This window comes from Oryzias latipes, chromosome 4 (assembly GCF_053564925.1).
Source record: "Oryzias latipes strain Hd-rR chromosome 4, Olatipes_Hd-rR_3.1".
NCBI lineage: Eukaryota > Metazoa > Chordata > Actinopteri > Beloniformes > Adrianichthyidae > Oryzias > Oryzias latipes.
Genome location: NC_136240.1, coordinates 14,355,280 through 14,365,267, shown reverse-complemented (window position 1 = coordinate 14,365,267; position 9,988 = coordinate 14,355,280). Strand labels below are relative to the sequence as shown.

The window sequence follows — 9,988 nt, the reverse complement described above, 5'->3', positions numbered from 1 at the left end:
TAGCTTCCTGGTTCACCAAAAATCTGAACAAAACCACTGCAAAATGTCCAAGAGATGCTGAAAGTAGACACAACTTTTGATGATAAATTAAAGTACTTGAATTTATTTTATTTTCTCTCCTTTAACAAGTGCCACCTGACAGGAGTGATACAAATTACTTTCTGCTTCCAATTAGTCCAGATTACATGTCACAGCCTTGAGTTATGTCCAGGTCTTGTATTTTTTTTAAATCATTGTTAAACTCCATTGTTCCCTGTTATGTGTCGATGCTAATTATTGATATCAACTCTTGATCAGTTTTTTTTTCTGCCGTTCACAAGTGCTTACTGTTGAACAACAAAAAAGAAAACAAGAAAATTGATTTATAAAACTGTACACACCAAGAAAGAAGTGTGGACTTTAATTAAATTAAGCTGTCAGTGAAGAGTTGGTTGCTTTTGCTAATGAACTCTGCAAATAATGAGCATAAAATATATGATAGAATTTGAAACTTTGAAGCCACTCACATTTCAGCAGCTGCTTGATTACCCAGTCTGACATATTTGTCCTTCAGGTTTACACTGTCACTACACATTGTGTTGGTAACCAGTTTACATACTAAATACTTCTATTTTAAAGAAAAAAAGAAAAAAAAAATTAAATCAACTGATCATCAGTCTGTTATAAACACAGACCTGCAGATTTTTTTCCAGAAATTACACTTAACTTTAATAACGTTTTTTTTTTTTCTTTTTCACAGTACTAAGAGCTCTCTGTGATCGCTCGTAATCGACTCTATGTTGTAGATATTGCAAAGACAAATGTAAATGTTTACTATTTTGTTGCATGAAAAATACTACTGTATTCTAGGCACTAACTGTTTGAGAGCTGGACTGAGTGGAGCGATTTCAGTCTCATAATTAGACAATGCACACAAACTGTTTCACAAACCCACACACTCTGGTTCTTAGAACACTGAAATCGCTCCATAAGTGAGTAACTCTCCCTCATTTTGTTCTAAATAGGAAGTACCTGCTAGCTCAGAGGGGCCAAAATACCATAGACTTTTATTGAGAAATAAAACAAATATTTGACAGAATAACCATTCTTGCTCTGGTACTTCTTCTTAACATCTTGCTAATCCAATTTTGTTAAAGATTTTTTTATAGTGCAAGTTATTTAAGTTACAAACGAGCCAATCCGATGTGTCAATAAAATGATTCAGTCTCACAATGACATTAACCTGATATAAAAGCAAAACACAAGGAAGAGCCCTGACAGTAGGTTGCAAAATAAATGTAAAAAGCATAAAGACAATTTGTCAGGTGGTGAAAAAAGATGGGAAGAAAGATGAAGATGCAACGAAGGAATATTGATTGGGCACAAGAAGAAATATTAAATCAGACAAAAGAAAGAAATAAAAGTGCTGAACCCTGGATACATTTAAAAGAATAAAAAAACAGGAGATCAGAGGCTCAGACAGGAAGAGAAGGATGGATGTGAAATGTTCTGTTTGTCTTGACTCTGAGCAGCCTGCTAAGCAGATGATGATAAATGAGGCATGGGGGGGGGGGCAAGTTTTCCTGCTCTGTTTATTAGAAGGAGAGCTGCATACCAGTCTATTGCCCCTAATTACCTCTCACTTACCATTAATGCTGCCACAACCACTCAGTTCCACCATCACTTCCTATCTTCACCAAACCTCTCATCCCCCATTGGTCCTAAGTTACTAAGCTGCTTCAGAATGACTTTGCTGACTGCTAGTCTCAAAGAATTTCAGAGATAAAAACCCTCAGGTGTGACGGGTGTAGAAAGCTTGTATGCACAGATGGATGCACCTTCTGCAGATCAACTTATCTATGATGAAATATTCATCAGTGTGAATCAACATGAACTGCTTGCTATTTACGACTTCTCATCTTGTTACTGCATGTTACTTGAAGGGTGAGAGCATTAATAATATAAACTGGAAAAGTTAATGTGGTTTTTTTGAAATGTGATTGATCTGAACTGTAATTTCACCAATCATAGTGAAATATCAGTTAGGGTTTAACAAAAGGGTCTCATAAGAGTCTTCAACTGTCAAAATGTCAACATTTGCTGCTGAAATTTCTTTAGAAACATAATGAAAAGAATTATGAATCATAATGAATATTACAGTGCAATATTATATTTCTTTTAAGAAATATCACAAATTATCATGACTTTTGACACAGTAGGAATAGTCTTCCTGATATTGGGCTGACCTTGACATATCAGACAATTTTTGGTCTTTAACACCCACTTAGATCATTGTTTGATCTATCCAAGTGGTCTTTTGATTGTGATTAGGATGTTATAGAAAAAATATTCATAGGACATAGTTTCTGCAGAGCGGCAGTAGTTCATAAAAATTCACCTTAAAGTTGTAACGCAGATTAAGCCTTCCCCTCCTTTCCCATCAGCCATTTGTTTACTCTCTCTCCCCCGCTAGCTCACAGCCTCTCACAACCCTTACCTAGAATACAGAAGCAAAAAAAAAACTTTTTTTTTTAATGCTACCCCTTTTTAAATTAAAAAAAGCATCTTAGATGGCCTTCCCCTCAGCCAGTGTACTGCAAATTTCAGTAGTCATCAATCTGACATCAAAGTACATGAGATTTCCAAATATGCTAAGAGTTTTCAGGAACAGTTTTAGTTCTAAACTGTTTTCTTATATTGAAAAAAAATACAAAACTTTTTAAGACATATTTTAGAACATTCTAGGTTTTTATGCCAATAACAGAAAAATACATTTGCTTCAAAGTGATCATAGGAGCTTGATGTTTAAAGGTAAATCTCCTGGGATTTTCCTCTTCAAAAGTTAAGGCAAACAACTTTCTCAAACCCTTCAGCAGTGCTCCATTTTTTATTTCGACATGCCTTGGAAGGATTGCTATCCAATTATGTCAATAAAGTTCAATAAGCCAGACTTAAAAGCCTTTGTATGTTCTCTATATTCCTTATTATGCATTGTCCGAAGGAATCATTTCTGCAGTAAAAACAATGGCATTATACTGTAATGGCATCATACTTTAAACATAAAATAAGCTCATAAGATAACTTTCTCATTGTTTTAAAACAAAGAAATGTGATTTAAAAAAAATACATGTTTCTTTAAACATAAGATTAATTCGGTTTCCAAGACAAATATGCATCTAATGTTTATTTTACCAATCTTAACTCAGATAACCTTTTAAGTTTTTTATCATCAGTTGAAAGTGCAACTTCCTCCTGTTACAGGTTAGCAAATACCATAAACTCAAGCTTTTGCTTGGTTTAAAAACAACTTTGTTTTTTCATTCATTCATCTCTCATTCATTTTCTAAACTCGTTTCTGTCCTTGTCTGGGCACGGCACTGCAGGAACCTAACCCGTCCGCTGGTGGGCGAAGACAGGGTACACCCTGGACAGGTCACCAGTCTGTCACATGGCCACAATCACACCACAATCACACACCCATTCACACTTGGGGACAATTTAGAGTAACCAATTAACCTATGCAGCCTGTTCTTGGACCGTGGGAGAGAGAAATCCCACACGTGGATTGAAAGAGCATGCAAATGATTTAAGTTGAACTATTTCGTGTTCAATATCCTCATTTATGAATCTAATGAACCATGCCTTCACCCAACAGTTGCTGGAATGGCTCTAGCAGCCCTGTGATACCAAAAGGGATTCGGCAGGTTATGAAGATGGATGGATGGATGGATGGATGGATGGATGGATGGATGGATGGATGGATGGATGGATGGATGGATGGATGGATGGATGGATGGATGGATGGATGGATGGATGGATCTAACGATACTTGCAACACATTTAGTTTTACTGAAAAGATGTTTGCCTGCTGTATGTTTCCGAAAGAACTGAGAAATAAAATGGATTTGTCGTGAAATGCTATGATGCCACTTGAATCAGGCTTTCAAAAAACAGCAAAAAAGTTTAAACAATCAAGTCTGACTGTTAAGAGATTGCATAAAGAGAATTAAATGATCCACCTGTAAATTATAAGACCAAAAGTAATGAAATAATAAGACACAGATGGACACTAACAAATGCATTGTTATGAAGGAATTCTGGAACTGACGTGACTTGTGGAATTTATGTAACAAGCGCATATAAGCTTTAAGTTTTTTCTTTTTTTTCCCACTAGCTTTTTTTTTTTTTTTTTTTGCTGGGTCAGGTTTTAAAAAAAAAGTAGAATCTTAAAGAACTGCACTTGCCAGAGACATTGTACAAGCAAATCTTCAAGGTCTCTGCAATAAAATGAATCTTTCTTCTAAAACATTTTTTTTCTTGAAGAGATTTTTCCTAGAAGTTTTCTCCATCTTGGTTCAGTTGGTATCGATTTAACTAAAGGAGCTTGGACAGTCAGTAATTAAATAGAACGACTGCTGGGTGTAAATTTAGCCTTTGTGTCATTAGACAGCAATGACATAGTGAATAAAAGAAAAAGCCCAGGCAAGATGACTGATGACTGAAGGCCAATTAAAAGGCATAGGAAAGAGATGAGAAGAATGGTTAAGGACATGGCGCAGACGTGTATGGATTTGTCTCGGATAATGAACTCTTCAACTCTCATCGATTTGCCGTAAAAAAAGAGAGGGCTGATCAAAGATTCACTTTCAAGGAGCTCAAGGAAATCCACTGATATTTGCTTTAAATCTCAACATACATTTCTAAACATCAAATTGCTTTTGTTTCACCATAGGCTACTTGCTCTTCTAAAAAGCTTCTTAATGACTGCAATGCCTAAATAACTGTTCTTTAGTCTACAGAGACAGACTTTAAAACTGATCTGTTTCTGAGCATTAGCACCTTCAGAATAACTTTTAAACAAGCCTTTAATGAGAATGAGGCTTCAGTCGTTTTGTGTATTCTATTTAACATGTTTTATGCTACGTCCACACCGGCCTCTGTACGTGTTAAAATGACAGATTTTTAATTAAAAGTCCATGTAAATGTGTATATATGCACGCTTCGGGATTCCACATTCAAAACTCTCATGTGCGTTTTTTGAGCCTGTTTTTTGGCTTCTAGTATAAAACACGCTGGTGGCCATTGAGTGCATGCTGAAAGTTAAAACAGTTGAACTTTGACCAATCAGGGACTTGGATGTCTTTTTAATTCACAGAAGTGCCAACCGTTTCAAATTGATCATGCAGGAGAAACTACGGTTTGTGCCCATCTGGGTTTACATGACATAAGGGTCTTTCATACATTAGAATAGAGCAGTGAAAGAAAAAGCCTGCAAGATTCACTAGATTTTCACAGCTTCAACATTTCACACCAAGCCTCTTTCCAGTGTAGGTACATTCGCTAGTATCAGGTTGCGAAACTCCAGTGAGAAAAACATATGCTAAAAATTCAAGAACCCATGTTCAGCACATTCTTGAATGCATGACACATCCCCAGTGTGAACGCAGCATGACAAACCCAATGTTGTGGGACAATAATGACCTAAAAACACCATACTCAGGAAGTCAATAATGATCACCTCCCTTACTACAGTATGGTATTTAAAGGCAAATGTCTAATGTGTACAATGCCAAACGTTTGGGGCTTAATAAACAATGACAACAACAACAAAAATTGCAAGTCCAAAAAAGAAAAGGTTTATGAATCTTTGTTGAGATCTAGGAAAGTTGAGCACTAGCATAAATGAAAGGAACTAATCAAATGCAAAGATAACTTGGAAACATATATTCTTCATGCAAGAGACTGGAAGACTGGAAGAAAATTGATATTTTAGCTCAAATAACTGAACAACTAACCAAATCATAGAATTAGTTGAAATGTTCACATTGTTTTTTTTTTAAACTGTTTTACATGTCTTTATTGTAATTCATATGCTGTGTTGATCTAACTCTAGGTCATGTAATCATGTCATTCTTTTATCCACATACACAATCCATAGTCATGTCTGTATGAAATTCAAGTTCTGTTGACAGACTGCTCTATAGAGCCAATATTTCCCCTTGGTCCACTCTTTAGACGTGCCTAATTTGAGCAAAATCAAGATTTAAGCCAAGAATCAAGAAGCGGGAGACCAAAGAATACCATGCAAAACTTTCCCGTGTGCGCTTCTTATGCTTTCCAGAATAATTGATATGATGGGTGCTGAGGGTTGTGCACAAAACATATAACTTACTCAGAAAGTGGGAAGGTAAGCAATGCACAGTACCGTTAAAGGAATTTTGGTAACGCTTCCTTTTACAGTACAGTACTTACAGTGTACTTAAGTGGTATTTACATGGTACTTATAGTGTAACTACTGGGTACTTTCAGGGTACTTACATGGTACTTTTTATGGAATTTACTGGGTACTTACAGTGTGTTTACATGGTACTTTCTATGGGACTTTACTAGGTACTTACATGGTACTTTTTGTGTCTACTCTGTACTTACATGGTACATACTGTGTATTTATATGGTACTATTTGGTTCATACCTATGTGGTACATACTGGGTATTTATAATATTCTTACTGGGTATTTACATGTTGTGCAAAGGTGTCTTTTATGGTACTTACCACATGTAAGAACAAGGTAAGTACAAATAAAGTACTTTGACCTTTAGGTCTGCACTCGCTGCATGTTTCATGGTATTTACCATGAATTTACCACAGAAACTACCCCTTAAGTACACTGAAACTGTAACTGTAAAAGAAAGTCAGCCCTATTTCCACTCAGCTACATGGTACTTTCATTACTAAATACCGGGTATGTTCACTTGAATATTACTTGGTACTTACCCCTTAAGTACACTGAAACTGTAACTGTAAAAGAAAGTCAGCCCTATTTCCACTCTATTACATGGTACTTTCAGTAGTAAGTGCTGGGTATGTTCACTTGAATATTACTTGGTACTTACCCCTTAAGTACAATGAAACTGTAACTGTAAAAGAAAGTCAGCCCTATTTCCACTCTATTACATGGTACTTTCAGTAGTAAATGCTGGGTATGTACACGTATTACCTTCCCGTACAGTGTACATACACACTTGGTCTTCTGACCTCACCAAATGAGACAATGCTAACCTGTTGGTAAGGGTAAAGTAACTACATTCTAAAAACATATTCTGGCCTGATTACTTCTTGTAACATGAGGCAAGTTTAAAGAGAAACAAGACAGCAGTGAAAACAACAATCTTTAATATGATACATGTCTGCAGCATACAAAGTGTCATCACAATGAAATAGGTTTTAAGTACAAAACAGTGCAAAGGAGAATTCTAAAAAACACATTATTGGCCTGAGGGTCGTGCTTTTTGTCCATCAAAATTCTTTCAGCAGAGTTTGGTAACGGTGCAGGACTTCTTCAGGGTTTGTAACTGCAAGAAAATTCACAATATGAGCTCAAGTGAACATAAAAAGCAGAACGACTTTGATGAAGTACAAAATATATTTTACTTATTTAATCATTTCTGTAATGAGTTTGATAAATCTCTATGATTTTTTTATCGCTTTGACTGTAATGCTTGAAATTAATCAATTATCCTCATTTAAAAACATGATAATACATTATTCAAAACTTAACTTTTTTTTAAATATTGTTCTAAAAATGAACTTGTTTTAATATATATTATATAATGTCAGGAAAATATGTAAAACAACAAGGCTAAATATTTACTTTTAATACTAAAAACACCCCGAGTGTGTGTTTTTGTTAACTAGGTCGGGGCAAGTAACGTTGAAAATTCCCAGCGCACTTGAATGCAGCACAACTACCCCCAAAGTGAACGTGCAGATTAATCCGGAGAGCCTCGAGGCGCGCGCAACAGTTTGAATTTCTCTTCATCTGGCAGGTAAACCAGTGTTTTTGTTTTTTTAAAATATTGGATAAATTACATGCAAATATTTAAACTGATCAAACTTTATAAAGAAGCTAACTTCGTGATTTCAAGCCACTATCTCTGTGTTTGAAACGTGACGTAAGAGCATGTCTACCTTACTCCAATAATTTCAGTTATTTATGTATACATTTTCAAAGTTTGTAATGAAAATCTACAAACATTGTTGTTACTTACCAGGAGAGGGGCACCTGTAAAACAAGCACGTAGCCTAAATGATAAAGTCTGTTGTTCTGTGCTTGTTTGACTGAGCGCACGTCTTTCTGGGAAAATCAAAGAAAGGCGTTTATTTAAAATAATGATGACGTACTTCCGTCTTTTTACCGCTTTAGATCAGCTGTGGTGAAGAAGACATTCCAGACGAATCCACAGGAGAGTAAGCTAAAGTAAGTTAAATCCACCAAGTGGACATATTTACATTAATGAAGAGTTTAACTGCATTTTCCCCATTTTCTTTTCTTTCGCCGTTTTTATTTTATTTTTATTTATTTATTTTCAAATATGAGAGAGACAACAATACCACCCAACACAGTGAATGTAACTGTTTGAAAATTAAAACATATTTTTGTGAATAACTGTGTTGAATTTGAAATTGCCTATTTATTTCTTTTTTCCTTTTCTTTTACACTGCAATGTTTTTCATGCTAATGCAAATTGTAGGTGCGAATAATATTTATAAAGAAGAAATACACACAGCAATTGCCAATTAAAACATTGCTTTTGTCATTCTTTGTCTAAACAAATTAGATTTTTTTATGGCAATTTTGATTTTTTTTCTTTGATTTCTTTTTTGTTGTTCTTGTTTATGTAACTAAAATATAAAGTTGTGAATAATTTATTGTCATGTTCATAAATGAGGATAATTGATTAATTTCAAGCATTACAGTCAAAGCGAAAAATAATTCACAGAAATTTATCAAACTCATTACAGAAATGATTAAATAAGTAAAATATATTTTGTACTTCATCAAAGTCGTTCTGCTTTTTATGTTCACTTGAGCTCATATTGTGAATTTTCTTGCAGTTACAAACCCTGAAGAAGTCCTGCACCGTTACCAAACTCTGCTGAAAGAATTTTGATGGACAAAAAGCACGACCCTCAGGCCAATAATGTGTTTTTTAGAATTCTCCTTTGCACTGTTTTGTACTTAAAACCTATTTCATGGTGATGACACTTTGTATGCTGCAGACATGTATCATATTAAAGATTGTTGTTTTCACTGCTGTCTTGTTTCTCTTTAAACTTGCCTCATGTTACAAGAAGTAATCAGGCCAGAACATGTTTTTAGAATGTAGTTACTTTACCCTTACCAACAGGTTAGCATTGTCTCATTTGGTGAGGTCAGAAGACCAAGTGTGTATGTACACTGTACGGGAAGGTAATACGTGTACATACCCAGCATTTACTACTGAAAGTACCATGTAATAGAGTGGAAATAGGGCTGACTTTCTTTTACAGTTACAGTTTCATTGTACTTAAGGGGTATGTACCAAGTAATATTCAAGTGAACATACCCAGCATTTACTACTGAAAGTACCATGTAATAGAGTGGAAATAGGGCTGACTTTCTTTTACAGTTACAGTTTCATTGTACTTAAGGGGTATGTACCAAGTAATATTCAAGTGAACATACCCAGCATTTACTACTGAAAGTACCATGTAATAGAGTGGAAATAGGGCTGACTTTCTTTTACAGTTACAGTTTCATTGTACTTAAGGGGTATTTACCAAGTAATATTCAAGTGAACATACCCAGTATTTAGGAATGAAAGTACCATGTAGTTGAGTGGAAATAGGGCTGACTTCTTTTACAGTTACAGTTTCAGTGTACTTAAGGGGTAGGTTCTGTGGTAAATTCATGGTAAACACCATGAAACATGCAGCGAGTGCAGACCTAAAGGTCAAAGTACTTTATTTGTACTTACCTTGTTCTTACATGTGGTAAGTACCATAAAAGACACCTTTGCACAACATGTAAATACCCAGTAAGAATATTATAAATACCCAGTATGTACCACATAGGTATGAACCAAATAGTACCATATAAATACACAGTAAGTACCATGTAAGTACAGAGTAGACACAAAAAGTACCATGTAAGTACAGAGTAGACACAAAAAGTACCATGTAAGTACC

General features: G+C 35.1%; 2 long non-coding RNA genes across 2 annotated transcripts; one reads left to right on the top strand and one right to left on the bottom strand.

The window, feature by feature from the left end:
* Positions 1–7,136: 7,136 nt before the first annotated feature.
* On the bottom strand, positions 7,137–8,881 carry LOC144992026 (uncharacterized). The gene is made up of 2 exons (XR_013655738.1): positions 8,029–8,881; positions 7,137–7,332 (listed from the first exon to the last, which is right to left on the bottom strand). It is a non-coding gene; the product is annotated as an uncharacterized LOC144992026 (long non-coding RNA).
* On the top strand, positions 7,710–9,071 carry LOC144992025 (uncharacterized). The gene is made up of 3 exons (XR_013655737.1): positions 7,710–7,806; positions 8,184–8,237; positions 8,876–9,071. It is a non-coding gene; the product is annotated as an uncharacterized LOC144992025 (long non-coding RNA).
* The last annotated feature ends 917 nt before the right edge of the window (positions 9,072–9,988 follow it).